The sequence below is a fragment of the Chiloscyllium plagiosum genome, chromosome 10 (genome assembly GCF_004010195.1).
Source record: "Chiloscyllium plagiosum isolate BGI_BamShark_2017 chromosome 10, ASM401019v2, whole genome shotgun sequence".
Lineage (NCBI taxonomy): Eukaryota > Metazoa > Chordata > Chondrichthyes > Orectolobiformes > Hemiscylliidae > Chiloscyllium > Chiloscyllium plagiosum.
Genome location: NC_057719.1, coordinates 42,127,840 through 42,155,781, shown reverse-complemented (window position 1 = coordinate 42,155,781; position 27,942 = coordinate 42,127,840). Strand labels below are relative to the sequence as shown.

Here is a 27,942-nt window from a genome sequence, read left to right as displayed (position 1 = left end):
ACGGGCTTAAGGGATGTGCTACCAAGGTGCAGTGTAAGACAATATTTTGAAAGGAAGCTAAACCTAACCAGTACTTACTGCAGTTACAACTTTGTGCTGACTTGTTTCCAAGTTCTGCTGTTATTTGGACGTGTACTTATCTTTCATTCACTTCCTCTTCTACGGTTTGGTGCATTAAGTTCAGCTTTCAAAGAATTTATCCCATAGCACCTCCGCAGCTGTTTCATAAAAATTGAGCTGTTTTCTTTGCATGTCTTCTTTTAACTATCTCCTATATCTATAAAACAGCAGCTCAGATTTAATGGTGAACTGCAGCCTTTTTAAACCCAGCCTTTTCTAATAATTACCTCTCGTGCCTTTGTCAGCTGAGTAGCCAATGTGTGCCAGGAAACCTTATTCAAATCACACTGTTGTGTGCTTGGTGGGTTGCAGGACTGCTTTGTGTCTGCAACATCTGAGAGTTAGTGCTCAGGTGTAGTGTGGGGGTGATGGGAGCAAAAACAGTGAACATTTTATGTAATGGTACAATGAGTCTATTGGTGCAGCCTAAATAAACCTTAAGAGTAACCTTGAGATCCCAGGCAAAGTCAGCAGCTGGTGGAACATATGTCTTTATTACTCTTCTCTTCCACTTCCATATCTTTCCCTTCTAAATTGCCCAAGGGGGATCTGAGCTCTTTTCCTCCTATGGGATTAAAGTGTGATTTTGAGCAATGTTATGCAAAGTACAACAATCCCACCCCATTCTGGCCTGTACATACTGAAGGATACCTCTGGATCCACATGTGGGTGGTCAATTCAATCACATACTTTGGTGGTTCTGGACACTAATTGACTGCTGCTAGACTTTAATTTGAGGGTTCTGATGAATGCCAGGAGGCAAGTTAGTGATGAGTAAAAATAAGAGTGCTGCAGATGCTGGAAACCTGAAATAAAAAAAAGGAAAGGGCTTAGTCAGCAGGTCTGGGAATATCAACAGAGAGGGAAACAGTTAACATTTTGAGCCTTCAGAACTCAATTCCTGAGCCTAAACACTACCCATGCTGATACAATGGTCTGATTCCAACTGTGGAACACAAATCAAACTGTCAAAGAAGCTTTCAAAATGTAGTATGTGAGTAAACCTTGGCACATCAGAAAATTTTAGTGCTGAATGTTCATCAACATATTTCACAGAATCACAGATCTCCTAGTGTGGAAGCAGGCCATTTGGCCCATCAAGTTCACACTGACCCTATGAAGAGCATTCCCACTCAGACACACCCTATCACCCTGCAATCCCTATCGCTAATCCACCTAGCCTACATATCCCTGGACATGATGGATAATTCAACGTGGCCAATTCACCTAACCTGAACATCTTTGGACTGTGGGCACCCGTAAGAAGCCCACATAGACATGGGGAGAATGTGCAAACCCCAACAGACAGTTGCCCAAGGGTGGAATTGAATGTAGGTTCCTGGCACTGTGAGGCCTCTGAGCCACTACGCTGCCATAATGTTTGCTTGAGATTGATTCGGCTTCCTCTTTTTCTCTTACACAATCACCTTGCTTTCACTAGAGAATTTCAGGAAAACCCATAGACCTGACATTAAACTCAAAGGTGTCTGAAATATTGCTGTGATTTACTTATTCATATTTGACAATAGATGATAAGGATCTGCTTCTCCTGAGTGATTTGTCTGCATGCAGGCCGGTGTCCTCAAATGAAATGCAAAGTCAGTGGATTGGAACCAACTACCTGATGCACTGCCAATTCTTTCTTTAAAAAAGATTAATCCCCACCATGTCCCAAACCCCACATTCCTGCAGATTACAATTCAACCCATTATTCTAACTTATTACAGTTCAGGCATTTATTCTGTACAATCTATTTTTGTTGTGATAATGTCCCCAGTATTTATAAATCTAGCAATATTACTTGGACAATGGTTAGCCATTCATTTATTTTATTCTTAAATCGTAATAATGAGCTATTGTCTTTTCACAAATACTTGAATAATATCACTTTACATCTACTTTGGCATTCTGAGGCAGTTCTCCAGTATGTTCCTTGAAAACCTCCTATCTTATTTTCTTGTAGTGTTATGGACTATTTCCACAAGATCTGGTCTGCACCCCTTCAGAATCCTTTTGAATATTTCCTCAATGCATGCTGTTTCCCTGACTTGACTTGAAAATGTTCAGTGAATATCAGTATTCAAGAAGGAATAAGCATTATTCTGAATTTGAGATCCTCATAGGTTTGTATGCATGAGACTGCTACCTCTTTTATCATTGCACCATGAAGTGAATAACCTGAGCACTGTACTTTTTAATTGACATGTTCAGCAGTAAAGTCATTCATTCCAGTTATGTGGAGGAAATGCTCTTCCTTTTACAGTACATACTACAGATTTCAATAGGAATGAATGTTTAAGGATCAGTGGAGCTACTGATCAGTCCAGAAGTTGACATATGCCTCAAATAATTCTAGAAATAACTCAATTGTATTGTAACAGCCTGTGATGGTCTTCTATTCACAACTCCTCACTGCCTGACTATGTATTCATTTGTAATCCTTTGCAGCCAACTCCAGTGGTGCTATTCCATTTACAGATGCGCAGCAATAAACAATTCTTCTATATGAAAATGGAATTGCCGCACCATATCTCTTTTTCTATCCTTAATGATGGGAATTCGATCTCTCCTTTCCATTTCCATACCTGCAGCAATATTTGATTTTGATGTGTGAATAAAATGCTCACAGCATATTCCTTAAAGAATCTAAAAATAAAGTGAGGTTCAATGTACTGATGATTAATTGTTGGAGTTCCTGCCTTTAAAAGCAAGTTTTTTTTTCTGATTTTGCCTGCTGATATGTTTTAAATTATCTAAAACTATCCCTCTCTTGCATTGAATTATGAGTTACTCAATTTCTAAAATGAGCTGTTCTGAATTCGATATAATGTTGATCATTGAATATTTAGAAATTTGTTGCAATAATTATGAAGGAACAATTTATAATCGGATAATTGGAGCAAGCTAAATTAATCTGTAATGAAAAGAGAAAATACTAGGAAAAACTCAGCAGTTCTGACAGCAGCTGTAACAAGAGGGAAAATGTTAACATTTCAACTCTGGTAGATGACTCTTCAGAACTGAAAGAGCTGGAGAATGATGCATTTTATGCTATTGACAGAGGGGGAGGGATGAATGGAGCAGGTGGTGAGGCATGAGTTCCAGTTATGTGTGTCTTTTGCATGGGGAACGTGGGACATTCTTTGGGACATTCACAACCTCTCGCCCACAAATTTCTCCAATGCATTGATGACATCATTGGACCTGCTTCCTGCTCACATCTGAAATTGGAAATAAGAATTAGTTTGGTTTCACTTTCTGCCCTTTACTCAGTTTCACCTGGTCCATTTCTGACTCTTCCCTTCTGTTACGGCACAGGGTAAACACCTCTGCTAATTTAAACCAGCAACACAGAAAAGATGCACTCCGTGCTGTAATCTATTAAAATTCACGAGGCAAAGAACTACCCTGAAAGTCACTACTTAAAAATAAAAATTAACAACTTTATTCTCTGTTGTTGTAGTTCTGTTCGCCGAGCTAGGAATTTGTGCTGCAGACGTTTTGTCCCCTGTCTAGGTGACATCCTCAGTGCTTGGGAGCCTCCTATGAAGCACATTCTTTGGCTGAGGATGTCACCTACACCTCTACAATGTATTCGCCAAAAACGGATACCCCTGCAATTTCATCAACAGATGCCTAAGGGAAAGACAACGGAATGAGGACATGCCACAACCCAAAGGACTAGCCATGTTACCATACATCGAGAACATTTCTGAACTGACAGCCAGACTACTACGACCACTAGGACACGTAACAGCACACAAACCAACAGCCACTCTCAGACAACAACTCACCAAGACAAAGGACCCAATACCCAGCATGAGCAAAACCAACGTAGTGTACAAAATCCCATGCAAGGACTGCACAAAACACTACATAGGACAAACAGGAAGACAGCTAACGATCCGCATCCATGAACACCAACTAGCCACGAAACGACACGACCAGCTATCCTTAGTAGCCACACACGCAGATGAAAAGCAACATGAGTTTGACTGGGACAACACTGCTATTATAGGACAAGCCAAACAGAGAACAGCAGGGAGTTCATAGAGGCATGGCACTCATCCACAGATTCAATCAATAAGCACATCGACCTGGACACAATATACCGGCCACTGCAGCGGACAGCTGGAACTGACAACCGGAAGCGGCAGATACAAATCACTATAAATGCCGGAGGAAACATCACAGAAGCGCTTCACAGCAGGCTCCCAAGCACTGAGGATGTCACCCAGACAGGGGACGAAACATCTGCAACACAAATTCCCAGCTCGGCGAACAGAACCACAACAACGAGCACCCGAGCTACAAATCTTCTCACAAACTTTGAACTTTATTCTCTGTTAGACTTTAAAAAAAAATTAACTAACAACTATTTACAACTCCTTTCTTTAAACCTATTTTTTACCTTCATCTCCACAATGCTGATCTGGTTTAAAAAAAACCCACTTACAATTTACAAAAAATATAATCACATTTCAAAACCAGTCAGCTTTGCTGAATGTCCTCTGTAGGTTTTCCTCTGTTTTCTTTTCTTCTTAGGGATTCTGCTTCCCAGGTCTTTGATCGATAAAATTACCTTTAAGAGAACAGCTCCTTACAACTGTGGTTAACTCTTCTAAATGTCTGATATTTTTGCCCCAAAACATCGGATTAGTTTCATTGGTTTTACTTTTGTCAAAATACTAAATTCAAACTTGATTGGAGTTTGGTCTTGGGGCATAATTTAATCTGGCCGAATTTGCATTTGTTTTTGTATCCAGGCAACACAACTCTTAGCCTGTTGCTTTGACTAAACATTACATTGTTACCTTGTTCCAGACTCTCTGTGCTTCTCTAAGTCCTTGCTAGCTTTTCAACTCTCTTAAAGGTACAGTACACCTCTACACCTTCATAACACTTCCTTGAATTCACTGTTTCCATTTCTGGGGAAAGGCTGTCCACCACTTTCATTACAAACCCACCAACTCTGCCATTTACTTTGACTGCACTGCTTCCTGCATGGACTCCATTCCAATTTTCCAGTTTCTCCATATCCAGTGTATCTGTCCCAATGATACTTTAAACACATCCTTTTATTTCTCCTCAACTGAGAATTCATTTTGAACTTTACTCACATCATTTTCATTCTTTTCAACATAAATCACACTGTAATTGAAAATTCACAGGAAATCTGATACTCACAAATTAATTCAGAGATTAATTAGTCCCACCTTCATGACAGTGTTATTCTGTTGATCAGAAGTATGCACTACCAGAATTTGAAATCCGTTTAAGAGATGAAATCAATTTGAGCAGATTTTATTAGCAAATAAATTGGCAGGATGTGAGGTGAATTAAATTGATATCTTTCAACTACACTGACATATGAATATTGATTCAAATACAAGCCAACCAGATGGAGTATGACCTTTTAGTTTGTCTTGGGCAATGAGCAACGTTATCATAATTTCCAGGGCAACTACTTTAACATTTGTGCGCAATCAAGTTGGAATCCACCCTTCTAGTTTTGGGAAGTAACAACACTCCTGTAAGCTTTAAAGTGACAGGCAGCATTGCTGCCATTTGTGTTCAGGTAAAGAAGACTGATAGGCAAAAGTGAAGACTGCAGATCATGGAGGTTAGAGTCTAGATGAGAGTGGTGCTGGAAAAGCACAGAAGGTCCTCAGAGGAGCAGGAAAATCGATGTTTCAGGCAAAAGCCCTTCATCAGGAAGGTGGTGAGTGTCATACCAGTCAAGAAGATGGAGTGTCAAGTGGGTTGAAGGTTTCTTTGATAGTCCAGTAGAAATACTATTCAAGCAAAGCAAAAAAGTGATCTGTTTTGCCAATAGACCATTGCATGGATTGAAAGAGTTGTAAGGGACAAATAGGGGCTTATGCACAAAAGGACCAAGGGGTGGCACAGTGGTTAGCACCGCTGCTTCACAGCACCAGGGACCCAGGCTCGATTCTAGCCTTGGGCAACTGTCTATGTAGAGTTGGCATATTCTCCCCATATCTGTGTGGGTTTCCATTGGGTGCTCCCATTCAATCCCCCAGTCCAAAGATGTGCAGGTTTGGTGGATTGGCCATGTTAAATACCCCCATAGTGTCCAGGGATGTGCAGGTTAGGTAGATTAGCCATGGTAAATGTGAGGTTTATAGGGATGTGTAGGGGCTATGTCTGGGTAGGATGATCTTCAGAGGGTTGGTGCAGACTTTGTGGCCTCTTTCTGCACTGCAGCGATTCTATAAACAGGCTGATAATTCACTGAAAACCAATCTCACCCATGTGCATTTCCTCCATACAGATGAAATTTGGTGATAATAGTTTTAAAAGCAATTACTTCATTTTGTAGCTTATTAAATATATTCCTATATCTGATCATGAACCAAAAATTACCCAAGAAACATGCTCTGCCTGAGATTATTCAATATTTCAGTGTCACTGAATGACAAGTCATTAGTGATAAAAACAAGTTTGACACTGCACCTACCTGTATAATGATCCATCAGGTTTTATTGAAAAAAAATTTGATTGTCAGAAGTTTTGGAAATTAATTATAAGATATTTTTACCTTGTCATAACTTGGTCTGTACAACTGCTTAGTTCCATATAATAGGCTTGTTGTCTTTATCTGGATGGTGCTGGGGGTGCAGGCATTTTCAATACACTTTTTAACTCACATCATTCTGGTGTAACATCACCTCACCTACAGACGGCAGCATGGCGAGGGTTGGTAATGCCCAGAGTAGGACTCTACTTGCGGCAGCATGGCAGTGGGACTGTGGTAGTCAGGAAGGAAACATTAGACCCTCTTTAAACTAGTTTTTAAAAATTTTAAAATTTTATTTTAGGTTAACATGAATGGCGCCTATGCATGGTGATGGTACACAATTTTCAATGTATTTTATATTGAAAACACGTCGCAATAAATGATCTGATTCAATACAAATGACGTGTGATATTCTTGTTGCCATCTGAAGAAAAATGGCACCAAGTATAATTCAGAATTGGAAAACTTTGGCATAACTGTAATTTACTCTCCTATCTGCATCCAAATGGATGGAACTGCATCAGGCTGAAAGGTATACCATGTAATATTAAAATAACAGATGCATCTCACTCATTTTTGACAGTTTTCAATAGTTTCCTCCTGTATTTTGTGGGCTATGGCCTCCAAACTCTTCAATTTCTGCCAGAAGGCTGTGGTCTATTCCTGAGCCTCCCAATATCTTTACCTTATCTTCTCAGGCTTAGGCAGACAGACGGTGCTAGCGTAGTTACTTCAGCTCTTACTGGGAGATTTTCTGCTTCCAGCTTTTGGTTCTCAAATCAGGAGACTGTACTGGGTCCTAACAACATAACGTAATCACAGATTAAGTACAGACATATTGAACTTTCAATTACATGTGTTTATAAAATGTACATTCACAGTTAACTTCTGGTATTAGCTTCCATGGCTGTCAGCAAAACCATCTGGGAACCATGGAATACCATGCCTGAAGAATGCTGGGGAAATTTTCAAACTGAGAGGCTTAAAAGGAAGAGATAACATGGGACTGACCCTCCTGCTCAGCAGAAAGCCATTTCCTGTGGTTAATGTCCCATACAACAAGGGTATTTGTAATTTACACTTCTAGAAATATACAAAAAGGCTGACAAATTAATGGTTTCATCAGCCACATCAATGTAACCAGTACTGACCGATTTAACAGCTGTACCATTCCACCATCTAGTTTTTCCTGAAACCTAGAAACTAATTCATACATCTTTTAAACAATTACCTGATTTACTTGATTCCGGTTTATGAGCTAAGAAACTCACTCTTTCTTTAACTCAAGAAAGCCTGTTTAATTTGGCTCCTTTTAAAACAGAAGTACATTTAGATTGGAAATGGTATCCACAAGGGAAGAGATTTTTATAAAAATAAAGGAGAGTGAGTTAATCCCTCTTTATTCAGAAGCATTCAGGGCTATCCCACCCAGATTTGTACTGAACTGGGGACCTTCGCTGGGGAGGCTGATCATAGCAACAACACTAGCTGCAGTCAAATCTTCCCTTGAAGCCCTCTCGACCATTGTTGTTCTTAGGTAACTTTGTTCGGGTAAACCTCTTCATTCTGCCAGAGTAAAGATATTTTGAAATCATTATGAGATCTTGTAAGGCATTTAATGTTTATTACTGGACCGGATCCACCACACAAGTAGGGAGTTGAATTGTCGATCATGTCCATGTGATGCACAAATTCAAAGAATCTAAGGTAAGGCAAATGCAAACTGAGATGAAGATTTAAGTGAGAGACTGATGGCAAACTGTGAAAAGAAAAGGAAAAAAAATCTATTATTTGAGTTTTAAAGAAGTGATAGTATCACATCTCCATCACCTTGGTCAAGTCACCAGTAAACTGTCAAGTTATAAAATTCTCTAAACTCACTCTATATTTGTCTTGTCATCTCTCAATAAAATTATTTTTAAAAATGATGCCGCTTGTTCTCTATCCAGAATGAAACATATCTTTAAGAGTTGTGCAGGAATTGTGAAGTGGAATACTTGTAGCTTATTGGTTAGTATGACTATCAATCAGCCAATGATTTTCAGAAAAGCCAGCAATTCAGGAGTATAGTGGGTATGACCTCAGTCGCCTATCCTTGCTACCTCCCTCTCATACCCCAGCACTGCATTACCTCCTGCTCCCCTTTGTACCCTATTCCTCTTTCCAGGTCTTTCCTGATCAGTTTCCCAATTATCAAACCCTTTGTTGATTTGTGCTCCCCAAAATGAGCATAGTTTTCCTGCTTCACTTATTTGTGTTACATTTCAATTACATCTGCCACTTCATTTTAGCAAACATTTTAAGCATCTCAAATCTTAAACACTTCAATTTCTCTTGCCATTATCCATGCCTACTGAGGTGAGGAGGTCTGGGTGGTGGTGTTATCCTAATACTGTATGAATTATTTCATAATCACTTTTAAGAGGGTGCATTTTGGTAATGCTATTATTGATGATACATCATGGCAAGTTAAGTTACTCTCAATGACTATGGTTAATTCTATAATGGCTTTAGGAAAATATTTGACTTTCTATTCTTATCCTAAGCATGTGACATAATACAATCTGTGTTTTGCTATTATGGGGCCTTTTGGGTGTGGCTGTATTCAAATACAGAAAACAAATTGAAATAATTGAACGAACATCATTAATCAACTTGAGGACTTTAAAGCTAGCATGCAGGTGTAGTAAGCAATTTGGAAGGCAAACTGCGTGTTGTCTTTTTTATCAAAAGAGGATTTGAATATAGAATTTAAAAGTCTTGCTTCAATTGTAGAGATTTTGGGTGAGACTACACCATTTTGTTTTGTGCATTGCAGGTCTCCTTGTCCAATGAAGGATCTACTCGCCATAGAGGCAAAGCAGCAGAGATTCACCAAACTAATTCCAGGGATGAGAGACTGTCTGCCTTTTGGAGCCTGGGGTTGTATTCTATGGATTTTAGAAAAATGAGAGACAATCTTACAGAAAGCGAGAAGATTTCTCAAGGGATCAGCAGGATAGATTGGGAAGGATATTTCCCCCAGCTGTGGGATCTGGAACCAAGGGTGCAATCTCAGCCCAGAAGATAAACACTATATAGATCAATATGAAGCCAATTTGTGATGTCCAGATGAATACTGGCCTGTGGTGATTTTGATCTAGAAGTTACCACCATCCAGGTTATTCCTATGGTATGTGATCTGGTAATTTTAATAACCTTTTAGCAAGGACTTGCAGAGGAACTCCTACTCGATTCTCGAAATGATTTTATTCTTTTGTGATTGTTTCAAGATCATTTCCTTCTGGATCTCAGTATTCTTCTCCCTGAAATGACCCCCTTGCATATCCTGCGCCCCCACTGACTCCCCACCCTCATAAATCCTGGTTTGTCCAAAACTCCACCCTCTCAAATACTGCATTCCCCACCCTTCCAATCTCTATTTATCCTTTCTGATTGCAGGATTACTCATAAAATAAAGGAAAAGGAGACAGATGAACCTGTTGCATTTTTCATTTTGTTGCAGAATTAAGAACCTGAGTATAAACAACTGACAGATCATATCTGCAAATGCGAAACTGTTGATATGCATTCATATTGTGCTTGTTTCTGTGTGTGATTCTGTATGTGTGCACACAATTGTTACTCACATGATATGGTTTGATGTTCTCGTCCCAAGTCTTATTCATGATAAAGACACCTTTATTCCTATTTTTGATCTTGGCTGACCATACTTGTTTGTGGTTTCACTGAGACTTATGTCAGGTGTGCTGCCTGTGTGTACTGGCAAGTCAATTAATTCCCACAATACAAATTTCAAGCAATGATACGTTCCGTATACATGGATTGAATCTGAAGGACCAGCTCTGCTAAAATCCACTTAGTTTAGGGCAATGCAGTTTGGGAAAGCAAATCTTAGCAGCACTTATACACTTAATGGTAAGGTCCTAGTGAGGGTTACTGAACAAAGAGACCTTGGAGTGCAAGTACATAGCTCCTTGAAAGTGGAATCACAGGTAGATAGGATAGTGAAGAAGGCGTTTGGTATGCTTTCCTTTATTGGTCAGAGTATTGAGTACAGGAGTCGGGAGGTCATGTTGCGGCTGTACAGGACATTGGTTAGGCCACTGTTGGAATATTGCATGCAATTCTGGTCTCCTTCCTATCAGAAAGATGTTGTGAAACTTGAAAGAGTTCAGAAAAGATTTACAAGGATGTTGCCAGGGTTGGAGGATTTGAGCTATAGGGAGAGGCTGAACAGGCTGGGGCTGTTTTCCATGGAGCATCGGAGGCTGAGGGTGACCTTATAGAAGTTTACAAAATTATGAGGGGCATGGATGGGGTAAATAGGCAAAGTCTTTTCCCTGGGGTGGGGGAGTCCAGAACTAGAGGGCATAGGTTTGGGGTGAGAGGGGAAAGATATAAAAGAGACCTAAGGGGCAACTTTTTCACGCAGAGGGTGGTACGTGTATGGAATGAGCTGCCAGAGGAAGCGGTGGACACTGGTACAATTGCAACATTTAAGAGGCATTTGGATGGATGGGTATATGAATAGGAAGGGTTTGGAGGGATATGGGCCGGATGCTGTCAGGTGGGACTAGATTGGGTTTGGATATCTGGTCGGCATGGACGGGTTGGACCGAAGGGTCTGTTTCCACGCTGTACATCTCTATGACTCTCTGACTGTAACATGTTTGTAAGTAGCATATACCCTTGGACCCCATTTTGAAGCAAGCGGTCACTATTACTTTCACAAACACTGTCTGCATATGAGGTGAGAGTCCAGTACACCACCTTGGATAGGTAATAAAATCTTCCTGACTCTTGATCTTTGAATACTCATGTTTCCTCCATTGCATTTCCCTAAAAATGAGCACACAGTTAACCTGAGAAGTTAAGACACTGAATAGCTGGTTGAGTAATTTCCTCCTGAGTATGACTGAACAATTCTCCTTTTGCAATGCCTTGATGCTGTATCACAATGTACAGGTGAATATCCCATCCTTGCTCCTTTTTGAGACTCTCAGCCATTCCCCCCTCAATGGGACTATAGTTCTGAAGATATAAAGCTTCCATTTCCTGGATGTTTAACACATGTCTGCAACCAATGCTCAAAAGAGCAACCTCTTGAAGGATCTCATGGAATTTGTCTTCTGTTGTCTATTGCTTAACATGAAACCCAAAGAAATGTCCAAATTGACAAAGAGGCGATGTTCTAGTGGTATTAATGCTGGACTGTTAATTCAGTGTCCCAGGAAATGTTCTGAGAATCTGGGTTCAAATCCTGACTTGGCATATGGTGAAATTTGAATTCAATAAAAACCCATCTGATTCACCCCAAGGTAGAGCTAAAGAGCAATTTGGTGGGAGTATGATCAACAGCAGGCTGTTTCTACTCTGCTGGTGTCCAGATGATCCAGTATATCCTGTAAAGCAGAATATAATCAGATTTAATGTGTATCATGAATGTGACCTGTGCCACCATCTTGTGAAGACAGACCCCTTTAGGGAAGGAAACTGCCAGCTTTAACTGGTCTAGCCTACATGTGACTCCAGACCCACAGCAATGTGATTGACTCTTAACTGACCTCTGAGCAATTAGGGATTAGCAATAAATGCTGGCCTAACCTGGGATGCCCTCATCCCGTGAATGAATCATGAGGCAAAAAAGATATTTCTGTGGGAGAATCCAAGTTAAACATGGTAGACTAGAAAACAGCAGCCACATGAACCATTCTGAGGCCTTCTGGTACCTTATTTCAGATAACGGTCTTACATTCTCACCAGGAAACTTGATGGCTTAATGGAATGTAGCCCAGCCATCCACAGCAGCTACATTTCAGGGAGACGCAATGTAAAATTTCTCAGTGGCAATTGAGGAAATCCACAGTTCAGTTAATCGCCTGACAACTCCCAGGAGAAGGCAATGTGTGAAGTCTGCAGAGAATTCCCAAGCTAGAGGCAAGTTTGGGAACTGAGTCCCTTGACTCTTCTAACTGGCCTCTTCTTATTCAGTGCCCTCACCATGTGACAAAATATCTCCTCATCCTTTCTGTCCGTACAACTAATGACATTTGTTAAGTATTTAACAACTTGGTCTTCTGTCTTCACAGGGTAGTGGCATAGGTCACATTCATTATACACATTAAATCTGATTACATTCTGCATGATGTACTGAATCATCTGGATAGCAGCACAGCAAAAACAACCTACTGCTGACCATATCCCTGCCAAATTGCTCTTTAGCTCTACATTTAATCCTTCCACCAAATATTTTAAATCTATGCACTCTAATTAATGATTCTCCATTAAGGGAAATACTTCCATTCTATGCATTCTGTCTATGTTCCTCGTGATCTTCTGCAACTTATTTCAACTCTTCTTGCTGCTCTCTTTTCTAAAGAACAAAATCTCAGTCTCCTCAATCTTCTGTCACAGCTAAAGTTTTTCAATTCTGGCAATATCCTTGTGAATTCCCTCTGTTCCCTCAGCAATGTAATCATTGACCAAAACTGCAAGCTGTAATCTAGTTGTAAATCTTTACTGATTTGTAAAATTTTAAAGTACTGACACCCTGTTCTTATACTCTGGCCCTCAGCCAATGTAGCAAAGTAAACCCTCTTGATTACTGATCTACCTGTGCTGCTACCCCTTCAAAGTTCTGAGGACTTGCAGCCAAAGTTTCCTGTTTCTTTACAGGTGAAACAGGATTCTATCACTTGCTTATTCACTTGCCTTGTTTGTAGTCCTCAAATACATTGCTTCCCCTTATCTACAGTGAAATAAATTTACATTCTTTTGCCCAGTTCCAAACTACTGGCCTCATTCTGAACTTGATGGCTTTCATCCTCATGACCAAAAACATGACCAGTTTTCATATAATCCGCAAAGTGCTTCATCATGAATCCCTACATTTTAAATCCAAGTAATTGTTATAAATTATGAGCAGCGAGGGATCCAGTGCTAAACCCTTCAGAATCCTACCGAAAACAGTCTTCTGATCTTTAAAAACTCCAGCTGACCAGAACTCTTTGCTTCCTGCCATTGAACCAGTCTTGGATCCACTTTCCCTTGCATTGCATGAGCTGTTACCTTTCTGAACGGTTTAATATGTGGGAGGTTTTCAAAGGCTAAAATCCCCATAGATCACATCAATTAGAGACCCTCATCAACTCTTCCTGTGTCCTTCAAACTTAATTGCAAGGGGACACAACTTTCCTTTTGCAAAGAGCCTTGATTAATCCACGCATTTCTAAAAATGATGACCTATACCATCTCAGAACTTTTTTCTGATAATTTGCCAACCACTGAGGTTCGATTGCCTGGTTTGTAATTACTTGGGATCTGCTTTGGTCCCTTGTTAGGCAAAAGTATAATATTAACCATTCTCCAGTTCTCTGGGACCATGCCACTAATGAAAGATAATGTGTTTAAACATATTTATTTTTTACAGTGAACCAGAAGATCCTCACATGCTAATGTTTCTAATTTCAAGTGTATTGCCTTCAGATTTTAATTGATCAGATTTGAAGTAAAATAGCACAATTAAAGCCCAGTAAGAGGAATTAGTGATGGTTCTAGTATTTTCCCAAGGTTGGAGTGAGCTCTTTTTGTGCTTAGAGGCTGTTAGTTTAATTGGAATGAGTTCCTGATGGCAAACCAGAACAGCCATTGGACCGAAGAATTCATTAATCAAGAGGTTGGGAGGAAGATGGGCCCCAATCAGGTGCTTCTTTGCCTTTACAGAGACAGTTCCATCATAACCCAATTGACTTTGGGTGTCTTGATTTGATGACTTCAGTGTTAATTGCTGGTGCCTGTTTCAGCAGCACCAGCACCAGCATCTCCTATTTGGGCCGCCGACCTGACACATTCCAGGGTAAGTGTACAGCAATAAGGGATTTGGCGATCAGCAAGAAACTAAGAATGAGTGGGAGAAAGACCCAGAGCACCAGGAAGATTGAGATGGAGAATGCCATTACTGGAGAGTGGGAGTTAAGGACAACCCACATAATAGCTGGGAGGTAGCAACATGGTTTGGGACATGCATGGGAGAGAGGTGGTGAAATGGGCACAAGGATGAGAGAGAAATTGGAGCACGATGCGGATTATATCCTGTCCACCATACCCCTGCTTGGATATTAAACTATAGGGAATTTTGTTTTTGTGGTAGAGAGTACAGAGTTTACAATTCCTCTCTGCTGGACATTGGTTAGGAGGTATTTGGCATCTATTTCCAGAAACCTGTGTAATTTCAAGCTTAAACGTCTCTAAGCTTACAGCATGTTCCAACTGTCACCTCCAGAATGGAGCAAGAAGACGTTCAAGAAAGAGCTTGAAAAATGAAACAATATGAGACAGAATTCAGAGAACTTTGTGCAAATGTAAATAATATTTAAATCTGTATTTTGGTTAATTGTAGTTTAATTTGTCTCTACTTTGACTATGAATTTGTTTTTTAGGTTGGTTCCTGTCTGTACTTTAACTGTGTTTAATTGATATAAGCCTCTGCAATGTATTTATTTACATTTTTTTGTGCATGTTATGATAAAAATTTTTCCTATGATAGTCTGATTCTTTTTTAAGAATGAGTCAGAAAATCATTTTTGAGCAGTTATTTAAAATGATCCTTCAATTAAATTATGTGACTTAAATGAGATGACTAATAAGCGCACTCGGGAGATCATAGATGGTTGACTTACAAAGTGGAACTTTTTCAAACTGCAGAAAAGATAGATGGCTTGGGGTTGCAAGCACGTTGAGTTCAATAGAATAGATCCATTTTAGCAGATGGACAGTTTTTAATTTGTGTAAGTCTTTCGGTGAACAGAGCTAGAAAGCAGTCTCCAGTTGTTGAGTAATCCAAATAGATAGGGCTGCAAAAACCCTGTTTATTTTCTTGGACTTCATTAAGGAAAGTTGGTAAGTTAGCTTGTCTGTCCATTTCTGGGTTAGACAGACAGAATCATAGAATACAGAAGAGGCCCTTTCATCCATTGGGTCTTCACTGCTACATCTATTGAATGTGAAAAACTGCCATCAGAACGTAATGTGGGGAATATCTGAAGGCAAAATATTCCATCTCAAGAAATCGTGTTCATGTCTTGTATGATAGCTGTAATTTGGCATGATGTGGGGAAGGTATTGTTGGACTGGAGTGGACTGAAGTCACGAGCTTTCAGAGCATTGCTCCTGAAGAAGGAACAGCACTCTGAAAGCTTATGATTTTACATAAACCTGTTGGACTATAACCTGATGTTGTGTGATTTCTAACTTTGTAATTTAGCAGTTTTGTGCTTAAACAATGATAAACTGAAATAAAAGTGAAGTTGACTTTAGTTTTTTGTTTTTGTGGATGAGAAACTTAGTGCAGTCCTGTTGACTTATTTTTATTGGTCCAGTGTGCACACATGGTTATTTTTTTCATGTATTAGCAGGATTTGCGAATGGAATGGATGAATTATTTCTGTAGGCTCTTTTGCAAGTCATGAATATGTAACTGTAAGTTGAGCTTTCCCATACTTTGAGGGGTTGGCCTTAGACTGTATCCCGTCATTTTGAGGGCAGCCTATGGGAAACTATCTTTGGGAGTCCTCGGTGAATTTGAGTAATTCATGTGGGACTGCAAGTAAATGAGCCAGCCAGCAGAGAGATGATATTTTGACTCAACAAGTGAACTAAAAGATTTCAATTAAAAACCTCTGCCCCTATTATTATGATTTCAAGAATTCCCTCAGCCTCTCCTCTTTAAAATCCTCCACATCTCACCAAAGCCTTGTTTTCACACTCATCAGCACATCAACTGCCCTCATTTCTCACCACCTCGACACCTTCCCTGGTCCAATGTTCAAAGTGTTCCCTTTTGGTCACTGTGCTTAATAAATTCAACCTGTTTAACTGGTCATTACTGGAGCCAACTTGACTGCTCAACTGGAAATCATTTCAGCTGGGCAACTGATTCAACCAGACTGGTTAAACTGGTTATGATTTCTGGAAGGGGTGTCTGAAATGAGTACAGGCTGAACTCTGTTTAAAAACTGGAAAAGTATAGTATTCTCGATCCTCATGCCCCATTGCTGTCTGCAGCCTGTCAGGTTGGGATGGTAGGGGTTGTATTTGGGCAGAATTTGAAGGAAAATAAATGTGCCTTGAACCTGGAATCCTTTCTGCAAATTGGGCTAAGAACAGGCTAATGGTGAGTAACCATGCTTCTTTACAGGGATCATTAGATTTTTGGGCATTGGATTTGGTTATGGCTGCCTTTATCCATTCAAGTGTGTCATGATCCCTGCTGATGGTACTGGACAAGTCACGTTGCAGACTGAAACCTAGCCTGATAGATTTTTAAAAACGTTAATGTGATAGTCATTCACTGAAGCATAGTCACACAACTAGAGAGCTTCTTTTAAAACAGAGCAGAAGTTTATTTCCAAAAAAGATATTTAAAAAGCTATCTAGATATAGAACACTGTTTGAAAGGTCTTAAAACATGCAGCAAAACAAAGGCTCATCTTATTTCCTGACACTATCTCTTACAGATATAGAAACCTAAAGAAATTGGCCCTCCATATTAAACCTTTAAGTTTGATGTGAATTATTCGCCCCAGTGTTTTCTTGAGAACTGTGAAGTCTTTCTTACATGAGCCGACAATAAACTCCTGAGAGGGCTAAACCTGCAAATTCCTAACCAAACAGTCCTGGTCTGGAAGTTTTCACAAAATAAACATTTTACTGAGGTAATTGGACTTGCCTTAATTTATCCTGTACTTTTTTTGAGAGAGAAAATATTCATTTCTGATCCCAGTCAGGTCTTTATTCGAAATTGCTTAATCTCTGAGTTTCCTAATTACAAACAATCCTTGATTACCTTGAACTACAAATAAGCGAATGCCTTCAATTCTTACTCTACTTATAGTAAATTACCGCACTTAAAACAATTTTTCATCAAGGGGTGCCCTCCTCTCTAGCACGTACTGCATTTGGTCACTGATCCACAAAGATTATTTGACCTAGTTTTGTTTTAAGAGCCCTTCACAAAAGTAACCCATCCGTAAGCCATTATTTTAAAATTAAAATTCTTAAAGTGATATTTATCTGTGCAATATCTATCCACCCCTCATCAAAGATGCATGGTTTGAAGATAGTTCATCACTGTCATGTACATCCTGATACCTTGTCGAATGACTCAGTGTTCATACCCAATGATTAGCAAGGTAGTCAGCAGCAGAAGTCATCAGAGATCTTTCTCTACATCCATATAGAGTCACTACATAGCAGTCAACAATTGAAACTGTGAATTAATTCCCCTCAACTATCCAGGTATACTGAGGCTAATTGGCATGAGATCCAGTTGACATCAACAGTCAGCAAAGGCAAACGATGAATGAATGTGAGATCTTCCTGTGTAGGAACCAGTTACAGTCTGGAGAAACCAAGTTTCTGGGAGCCTCATTAAGATCGCCAAAAAGGGTCCTACAGCCTAACATTGGAGCTATAAACTAATTCTATTAAAATGTCATTTTGCAGAGCAGAAGCGATATGACCAAAATTGAAAAGTTTGTCCAGCTATCAATCAAAATGCTTAGAGAAAACAGATCTTTATTTTTCCCGTTTTAGAAAGGTTTTATAGCTGACGATCAGCTGAAGTTCTAAAAGCTTCTTGTGTGAGGCATAATTACAGTGATGGTAGCTTTGTGTTATGACAATTAACATAAAAGTTGATCTGTAATTTGTACCCTTGTTCCTTCGTTATATAAATTACACTGAAGTTCATTGAATTTAAAGGTATACATTATCTCATAATGTGGGCACTAGATTGTCATCTTCAATTATAATAGATGAGCTCCATCATTTCAACGATTTTCATCTGGAAAAATGCAAAGATGTTTGCCCTGTATTACATGCCACCTAATGTGTGCCTATGATTAAATAGCAACAAACAGATTAAAAGTTTGTGCTCACTGTTTCTTGAACTGTCATGTCTGCTTTAACATTTTTATTATGTACATTTTCATACAATTGTGTTATGCCTCTTGGAGAGTATGTCAGTATGGTTTAAGAAACATTTGTGAAAGCATCATAGCATGTGATCTTTGTGTATAAAGGTCACAAAATCCATTTCATCTCTGATCAATTGAAGCGACAGTGGAGGCATTCTCCACTGTTGTGACCTACAATTTAAAATTAACATGCACACCAATAAGAGAGGTAATATTTGTAGATAATAACAAATATTAAACTTTAAAAAAAAAACTGCAGATGCAGGAAATCAGAAACAAAAACAGATACTGCTGGAAAAATTCAGCAAGTGTGGCAGTAGAGAGAAAGCAGTTAACTTTTTTTTGGTCCAGAGACCTTTCTTCAGAACTATTTTAAGTTTAAAAAAATGTTGGTCTATATGCTGAAAGTGGGGTAGTGGGAAGGGGGAGGAGTAAAGGATTGGTGGAGGTGGACTCCAGAGATTGTGTGAGAGAGAGAGAGAGAGCGAGAAACAGTTGAGCAGTCAAAGAAATGGGTAAAGGTCAGCCTGGGAGAATGACAAGTGGCTAATGGGGGCCATTACTGGATGACATTGGTAACAGCCCATGTGATGACAAAGTCTGGTGTGTGGGAGTTGGGGTATGGACATGGGCCAAAGTGCTCAGGCCCTAAAGTAATTGAGCTCAAGGTTGAATTCTGAAAGCATAAGGTCCCTAAGTGGAAAATGATATGCTGTTCTTCCAGCTTGCTCAGAGCTTTGCTGGAACACTGAAACAAGCCAGTGAAACAGAAATGTTGGGCAGGGAACATAGCAGTATGTTGATGTGTCATAAAGCTGGTCCTTTTTTTCTAAAAGCTGTTCCCTTTCTCAAAGATACTGTGTTCTTGATTTTTCTCAGAAGGGTCCTAAATGGGCCGGGCTCCAATTAGACAGGTTTAGTACTGAAATTAAAAGGATTTTGAGAGGCCTTTTGTGTATTTGTAAACAGATGCGACTTCAGGCCTAAGTGGTCATGTTTTAGAAGTGACCTGTATAATGGAAGGGGAGTGGTCAGCTCTCTAGCTAAGCAATTCAGTCCAGAACTAGTTGGGTGTTCAGTAGTGGACTGTGTGAACAGGCTGTCTCTCTTTCTACCTTTTTAACTTCAACCTATAAGCATCTGTTTAACATTTTTAACTATGTTTTTAAGGGGGTTTGCTTATTGGGACTATTGTGTATATTCGGAACAGCATAATTAAGTCTAGTTTGGATAGATTGAGTTCTGTAGGGGTTCTTTAATCTGTTCTTTGTGTTTCATTGTGTAATTTTGTGAATAAATTACTGTCTGTTTTAAAAGCTAGTAGTCAACCTAGCTAACTTACTCCAGGTAATTCTCACTGTACTCTTACTGAAACAAATTGCAAAGTTATGGTCTGGGCTGCCTGCTCAAGAATGTTTTGAGTGGTCTGGTCTAGTCCATAACAATGTGACAGACAACAAATTTATATAATAAATAATTTTTGTACATTGGGGTAAATTATTGGATTCTTCAATATATCCATGTCTAGTTTTTTACCTAACGGAAAATAACATTAGTTTTGTTTGGTGCATCAGGTAAAACACCCTATTGGAGGTAAATTCACATAATCATAACAACCACAGCCACCTTTAAGAAAGACTCCAGTTCTTTGGTTAGAAGCAAAAAAGCTGCAGATGCTAGAATCCAAGGTAGACAAGCAGGAGGCTGGGAGAACACAGTAAGCCAGGCAGCATCAGGAGGTGGAGAAGTCAATGTTTCAGGTAACTGAAGAAGGGTTGCACCCAAAATATTGACTTCTCCATCTCCTGATGCTGCCTGGCTTACTGTGTTCTCCCAGCCTCCTGCTTGTCTATCCAGTACCTTGGTGGCAGATAATAAGGTTTCCAAATGAAGACCAACTATACATCAACTTCAGACAACAGAAAATTCAGATAAAGGGAGAGTTTATCAGCTTTAAACAGCATCAACCATACAGATCTTAGATGGGGCATTTGCCACCAAGAGAACAGCACTAATTTATTTAGGATTAAAATATTGGGTTTTTTTCTCAATTGAAAGAAATTTCAAAGATTACCTTAATTAAAATAAACAAATAAGAAGGCTGGAGTGCACTCTTCTGCTGGGATAAAAGGCCATTGACGTACAGGAATTTGAAAGGCTAGAATGTCCCATTCTTGCCAGTTAAAATATAAGTAACAGCCTTGCAAAATGACAATTGTGAAGTTTTTGTTATTGAGGAAGGAACAGTTTAAATTTACACTACCAGCATCACAGGCATGTAGATGAAGATGGTACAGTGGAATGCTTTTGTAAAGTGGGCTCATGGATGGCAGAAACCTCCTTTTAGACTGGGAATTCAATGCACCCTTTCTTGAGTTACAACTGTTTAAAAAGCAGGTACAGTTCTAGTTTATGAATCAATTGATAGATGAGGTAAGAGCTCTAAAAGTCTTGCTAAAAGACCAAGAGTTTTATTTCTCTTATCAGATTTGGACATCACAGTCAAAGTAGCAGAAAGTGCTCCTTTCTGATACCCTTTGAACTGCGAGGCTTCCTTGGTCATTTCACTGAGTAATTAAGAGTCAGTAACATTTCTGTGGGTCTGGAGTCACATACAGACTATACCAAGTAAAGAAAGCAGATTTCTCTCCCTAGTTCTAACTTAATCATTACTATGACTGGCCGATTTATTGTTTTAATGTAAATTCCACAAGCTACCATGTTGAGATTTAAACTTATGTCCCAAGAATATTTGCTTAGGCCTTCGGATTCATAGCCTAACAACATTACCACTGCACCAATATCTCCCCCTTAAGTCGATATCCAAGTATATTTTTTAAATCTGTCGAATGTTTTTAAAATATTCAGTCTGCCTAAATCATATGAAATCATTACTGACCATGATGTTATATTGTGAAGGAATAGAAGCTCCAATCTATGGTGGACCAATCAGACGTTCATGAAAATGGTGCTACTAGCAGCAAAACAGCCTTGCTGTAAAATAAGAGTGGCAGAGAACAACAAATATCACTGAAAATGGATATTACTAGATTAGGATGAGTTGTTAAACCTCCAAAACATTACATTGAACTTTAAAATTTTAGTCCTGTAAACCTTCTTACTTCTTTGTATAATTGTCAAATTGACAACACGTGCCAATGTACAATGATGAATAGATCTATTTGGGATAATTTTTCACCTTTTGTGAAGGAGTTTTTTGTTTAGTGCCTCATGGTCACTGTATAAGTATGCCTTGAAGAGACATGTTCATAATATTATCATTATATAATACAATGTCACCTTAGAGTATAAAGGTCTCATACTCCCTGTCACTTCTACTCATTTGAAGCATGACACTTCACAGGAAACCTGCTTTGTTGTAACATAATAGCTTCATGTTAACTCAGACGCTATGTGCTTGTGAATCTAAAATCTGTACATAATAGTTAATTGCAACAATTGGTTCATAACTTTTTTGTTATCATGATAATCACTCCCAGTTTCTTATGTCATGTGAGATCACATAAGCCACTTCTCTATCAGACAAATTCTCACCCAATACTTGCTTGAAAGTTCAGGTCTCATAAAATTCTAGACTTAAAATCCTGGTTGTCTAATGGCATTAACTAGAGCCTCATACCACACTTGTGTACATCAATCACACAGAAGAACTGAAAGGCCAATAAAAAGAGATGTAATCAGTTTGAGCAACTTGGAAGGCACAAAAAGAAGGCAGCAGCCAATAATTTAAAATCATTCTGAAGAAGGAGTACTGCAGAAGATTCATTTGGGCTCAAAAATGTTAATTCTGTTTCTCTCTCCACAGATGCTGCCAGAACAATTCAGTTTCTCCAGGATTCTCTCTTTTCATTGCAAATCATTCTCATAAGAAACCGATTCATGATTACATTTTCTTTCAGTTCATCCTTTTTATTCAATTCACTAAATCCTTTTCAAATTTTGAGCAGTATAGTTATATCAGGCCTTCATCTAAACAGGGAGTTTTACTTTCCTTATGAGAATGTACATCGCAGGAGAGAGGACAGGATCAGCAATGCTCCGCTTCATGTTAATGCTGAGCGTTGGGAGTTGAGTGCTAAGAGAATGCAAAATACGTAGGCTTCAGTCAGATTTCCTAAGTGGCTGTTTGTTCATGACAGAGGGTTCTGTTTATGTTACAAGTGGCACTATGTATCTGATTTATGACTTCCTGCACGAAGATGTGACAATCCACATGAAAAATCATATGTGACATGATATTGAGTGCCTGCATGATCTGCAAATTGGCCTCTAAAATAGCATGCTATCCCTGAGCAGTGTTTAATGCATTTTTTTTGTGTTACTTGAGAAGTGTGTGGACTTGTTGTTAGTGATGATCCACTCCTGAGACGTAGGGAAGTGCACATAGGCCCAGAAAGAGCTCAGGGATGAAGGGCTTTGTTCAAACTACCCTGACTTCAATTTTTGGAACTAAATAGACATATATAATTTATACCTCATATTGATATGTTGTGTGGTTCCTGTAGGAATCTAGTGCCAGGAAATGGGTGCTAGTGACTATCAGGCAAGAGTCAATGATGGCCTGTCCTAGGTGTTATGATTGTTCACCTCACTGGAAAACCTTCATGGATGGATCCTGGGTAACAAGGGGTATCTACATATGTGTCATATTGGTACTTGTTCCCCTGTAGCTGGTGAAGTTCTTCTCTTTCTCTGTCTGCTTCTGACTGCAGGAGGTGATCTCTGAAAGTACGGTACTCAGCTCCCTTTACATTGTTTGATCGTCAATGAGTGTTCTCCCCTTGTTTTGCCTGGCCTCGTGGTAGGGTAAATAATGTTCCAGTTTCTAACCTCCTGCCACAGCTCTTCCATATCATAGTCGATTCCAGTGTAGCCCTAAGCTACACTTCCTGCCTGTGCAGTCTGTCAATGATAAGCAAAAAACTTCCCAGTGTGCTTTCACTTAATTGCAGCTGACAAACTGCTGAAACCCTAGAACCTGTGTGTTCAAGTGATAGTGAAAGTAAAAAGTCACTGTTAATGACTTACTTACAGGTCTCCTTCGGATGCCTACTGCCACAGCTAGCTGCCAGAGCCAGTCCTGGCTTCCCCTGGGCAATTTGACTGTCAATGGGAAGCCATCAGGTAGCAGTCCCGACATGGTGATTCACCCTTTTCGTTGTCTATGGCTCCACCTCCAAATGTTGGTGTAAATTCAGTACATTGTGCATAAGACCAGAAGATGTAGGGGCAAAATTAGGCCATTCAGCCCTTTGAGTCTGTTTCACTGTTTGATCGTGGCAAACAGCCCCATTCCCTTGTCTTCTCAGCCCCATTCCCTTGTCTTCCGAAGCAAGTACGGAGAAGGAAGCAGTTGTTGTCTTGTGCAGGATGATAACTCAGACAGCAGTTCAAATGTGTTGTGAGGACATGAGCACCAGGTTAGTGTTTATTTGACACCAAAGCAGATGTGCAGCTTTGACCTCCTTCAAGTACTGAAGATGGATGCAGATCATGGGGAGTAAGGAATCCAGCGTGCTTCAGAAAGGCAGTGCGGGAGGTAGAGGAGCATAACATAGAAGAGTTCAAGCAGGACGTTAGAAGAATACAAGAAAGCCATGTAGCCTCAGGAAGTAGAGAAGTCAATGCTTTGGGTGGAACCCTTCTTCAGGACTAAGGGTGGGTGTCAGGGGAGCCGCAGATAAAGGGGCAGAGTGGTGACACAGGTAGAGGGTACGGCCTGGTCGGTCGATAAGAGGAGTGAATCTGGTTGATAGCTGGAAGGAAGGTCGATCAGAGGAGTGGAAGGGAGGGGGGAGGCACTGGGAAGGGAGTTGATGAATGGGAAGGGAGGTTATTTGAAATTAGAGAACTCAATTTTAAGTCCTCCGGACTGTAGTCTGCCAGGTGGAAGATGAAGTGTTGATTTCTCCAATTTCCGATCTGATTCACTGTGGCTCCTCTTACCCCCACCCCAGTCCTGAAGAAGGGTTACACCTGAAACGTTGACTTCTCCACCTCCTGACACTGTCTGGCTTGCTGTGTTCTTCAAGTCTCCCGCTTGTCTACCTTGGATTCCAGCATCTGCAGTTTTTTTTGTCTCCAATGCACGTCAAACGAGTGCATGGGCAGCACGGTGACTCAGTGGTTAGCAGTACTGCCTCACAGCACCTGGGTCCCAGGTTTGGTCCCAGCCTCGGGCGACTGTCTGTGTGGAGTTTGCATATTCTCCCTGTGTCTGTGTGGATTTCCTCCGGGTGCTCCAGTTTCCTCCTACAGTCCAAAGATGTGCAAGTCAGGTGAATTGGCCATGCTAAATTGTCCATAGTGTTAGGTGCAGTAGTCAGAGGGAAATGGGTCTGGGTGGGTTTCTTTTTGGAGGGCCAACCAGCCTGTTTCCACACTGTAGGGAATCTAAATCTTAAAAAAAAACATAAAGAAAACAAGAACTGTCTTGGGTTTAGGCTGTTTTCATCTGTATCCAAACGTGTCAGTTGGTGCTGTGTGTGTGTCAGCTTTATCTTCCTTCCTGTATTGCTACAGTGTCTGGTTATCACTCCTTAGTGTCCTCCCTGGTGACAAGGCAGGATTATCAAACGTCCAGGATTATTCTAGAATTTCAGGGAATTGAAAATTATTCTCATGCACTGACACAAGCAACCAAGTACAGAAATGAAAAAAAATAAGTTTAATTATTTTTGAATATTTTTGATACCTAGTTAAAATATTGGAAGTTAATGTTGGCTAACAGTTGAGCATTAAAAGTCTTGTTGCTTCCCAATTGGCATGGAAAGGCCGTATATGGTCAGGGTGGACATACGAGTGCCCAGTGGCTGTAAGGTAGTGGCAGACAAGTGATAGAGGGTGAAGAACTCCTGAAGTATGGCCAACTGAAACTTTTGATTTTACCTTCCTTTGTCCCTCACTTGCCACCACCACTTCCAATACTAGGTCACTGAATTTTCTACATTGTCTACTGGGCGTTCTGCAAACATTTCAAACAAATGGAGAAAAAGACCGGTGTAGTTACAAAAGGTCTTCAGTAATGCAGTGATCGATGAAGATCCAACTTAAACACTTCAACACTTATTTTAGTATAGGTTCACCTGTTCTTTGGATAATCTTAGGGCAGATCACAAAGCTTTTCTTCCAACACGTCCATGCCGACTAGATTTTCTAAACTGATCTAGTCCCATTTGCCAGCACTTGGGCCATATCCCTCTGAACTCTACCTATTCATATACCCATCCAGATGCCTTTTAAATGTTGTAGTTTCACCAGCCTCCACCACTTCCTCTAACAGCTCATTTCATACACGTACTATCCTTTGAGTGAATATGTTGCCCCTTTGTTCTCTTTTAAAATATTTCCCTCTCACCCTAAACCTATGCCACTTAGTTTTGGATTCCCACACTCCAGGGAAAAGACCTTGTCTATTTACCCTCTCCATGCCCCCTCATGATTTTATAGTCCTCTATAAAGTCACGCCTCAGCCTCCAACGCTCCAGGGTAAACAGCCCCAGCTGAATCCGCCTCTCCCGATAATGATATGGCAGCAAGCATCTCTGCCTCAAGCTACTCTGGTTATAATTATTGTGTGGAATCCTTCAAACCTGAAGTGATTGAGAATAGGTATTGATAGCTACCTTTCTGATCTACTTAGTTGAGTGTTTTTGAGTAAACAATATGAAATTCATTGCATTACTCCAACTATTTACACACTACATGAATATGAGCTATATTACCATTAGAGAGTGTTGGGAGCACACTACCCCCAGGTCTGCCTCTTATAATCTCCTTCTTTACTTTGTTTAATTTCTCTATACCCAGGTCCTCATAGTGGGTGGTGCTTACTACACTCAATCAATTATTAACACTTACAAATCAAAATGCAAAATCTCTTGCAAATATTTTTTCCATGAACAATGCTACTCCTATGCATTTGTTTACACATCTACCACAAGCCTATCTCTCCCCATGTTTTTGACTTTACAAATTCAAGTGATCTAAAGGTTTCACTTTTCTCATCAAGTATGTTCACTTTGTATTTGGAAAAATATTGGTTTGTTTGATGCAAGACTGTTGACTTGGACTGTTGTACTGATGGTCTGAGATCTGAAGTTCTCCTCTATTCATGGTTTTGCTATTTGGTTCATCCCAATGAATAGTCTGTGGGTGACTCAACTGTAATAGGATGAGGTTCCTGTGAGATTTTTCTATATAGCCAATCATCACTAAGATTAATAGATGGTTTCTATTGACTTGGATCTCTGTGAATAATGCAGCATTTTCTATTTATATTCTTGCTCCTAGGATTGCCCCATTCATTATGTAATCATCATGTAGGATGATGTAAATTGCAATACGTGGCCTGCTGTGTGTGATGGGTTTGCTCTTTATGACCTATTACTTGATATTCATGAAGGTTGAAGTACTGAAATAATGTCTTAGGAAGAATAGGAGATGAATCTTCAGCTTCCTCCCCATCAGTAACTCTTGATGTTGCTAGACTACAATGGAGTGGGGTCGAGATTGTGTTGCTGGAAAAGCACAGCAGGTCAGGCAGCATCTGAGAAGTAGAGAATCGATGTTTTGGGCCAGAGCCCTTCATCAGGAATGAGGCTGGCAGTGGAGAGATAGCTGGGGAAGAGGTGCAATAGGTGGATGGAGGTGGGAGTAAAGATGATAAGTTGGAGAGGAGGGTGGAGCGGATAGGTGGGAAGGAAGATTGACAGGTGGGACAAATCATGAACTGGAAAGTTGGAACTGGGGTAACGTGGGGTGGGGGAGGAATGAGGAAACTGGTGGTCCACATTAATGCCCTAGGGTTGAAGCGTCCCAAGGCAGAAGATGATACGCTCTTCCTCCAGGCATCTGGTGGTGAGGGAGTGGCAGTGGAGGAGGCCCAGGATCTGCATGACGTTGGCAGAGTGGGATAGGGAGTTGAAATGTTCGGCCACAGGACGATGGGGTTGATTGGCGCGGGTGTCCTGGTGATGTTCTCTAAAGCGCTCCGCGGGTAGGCATCCAGTCTCCCCAATGTAGAGGAGACCGCGTCGGGAGCAATGGATACAATAAATGATGTGTGTGGAAGTGCAGGTGAAACTTTGATGGATGTTGTTAAGACGGACCCGCGGGGTCCCGTCTTTGCGTGTTCTTTCGGAAGGAGAGACTCACACTGGCAACTATGGTTAGACGCAAACAGCCGTTTATTCACAGAATCTTAACTGGTACAACGAATCTACAAGCATGCATTCGTTGGAGAAGGCGTTCTCCCTTCTCGTTCAAACTTGACACAATTAT

At 40.2% G+C, this 27,942-nt stretch overlaps 1 long non-coding RNA gene across 2 annotated transcripts; it reads right to left on the bottom strand.

The window, feature by feature from the left end:
• Positions 1–24,030, bottom strand: LOC122553562. 2 transcript variants are annotated; one of them, XR_006312761.1, is made up of 5 exons: positions 23,693–24,030; positions 21,539–21,633; positions 7,347–7,460; positions 6,683–6,890; positions 1–926 (listed from the first exon to the last, which is right to left on the bottom strand). It is a non-coding gene; the product is annotated as an uncharacterized LOC122553562 (long non-coding RNA). The 2 variants fall into 2 exon arrangements; XR_006312760.1 differs by lacking the exons at positions 1–926; positions 6,683–6,890 and having other exon boundaries at positions 6,921–7,460.
• Positions 24,031–27,942: the final 3,912 nt, after the last annotated feature.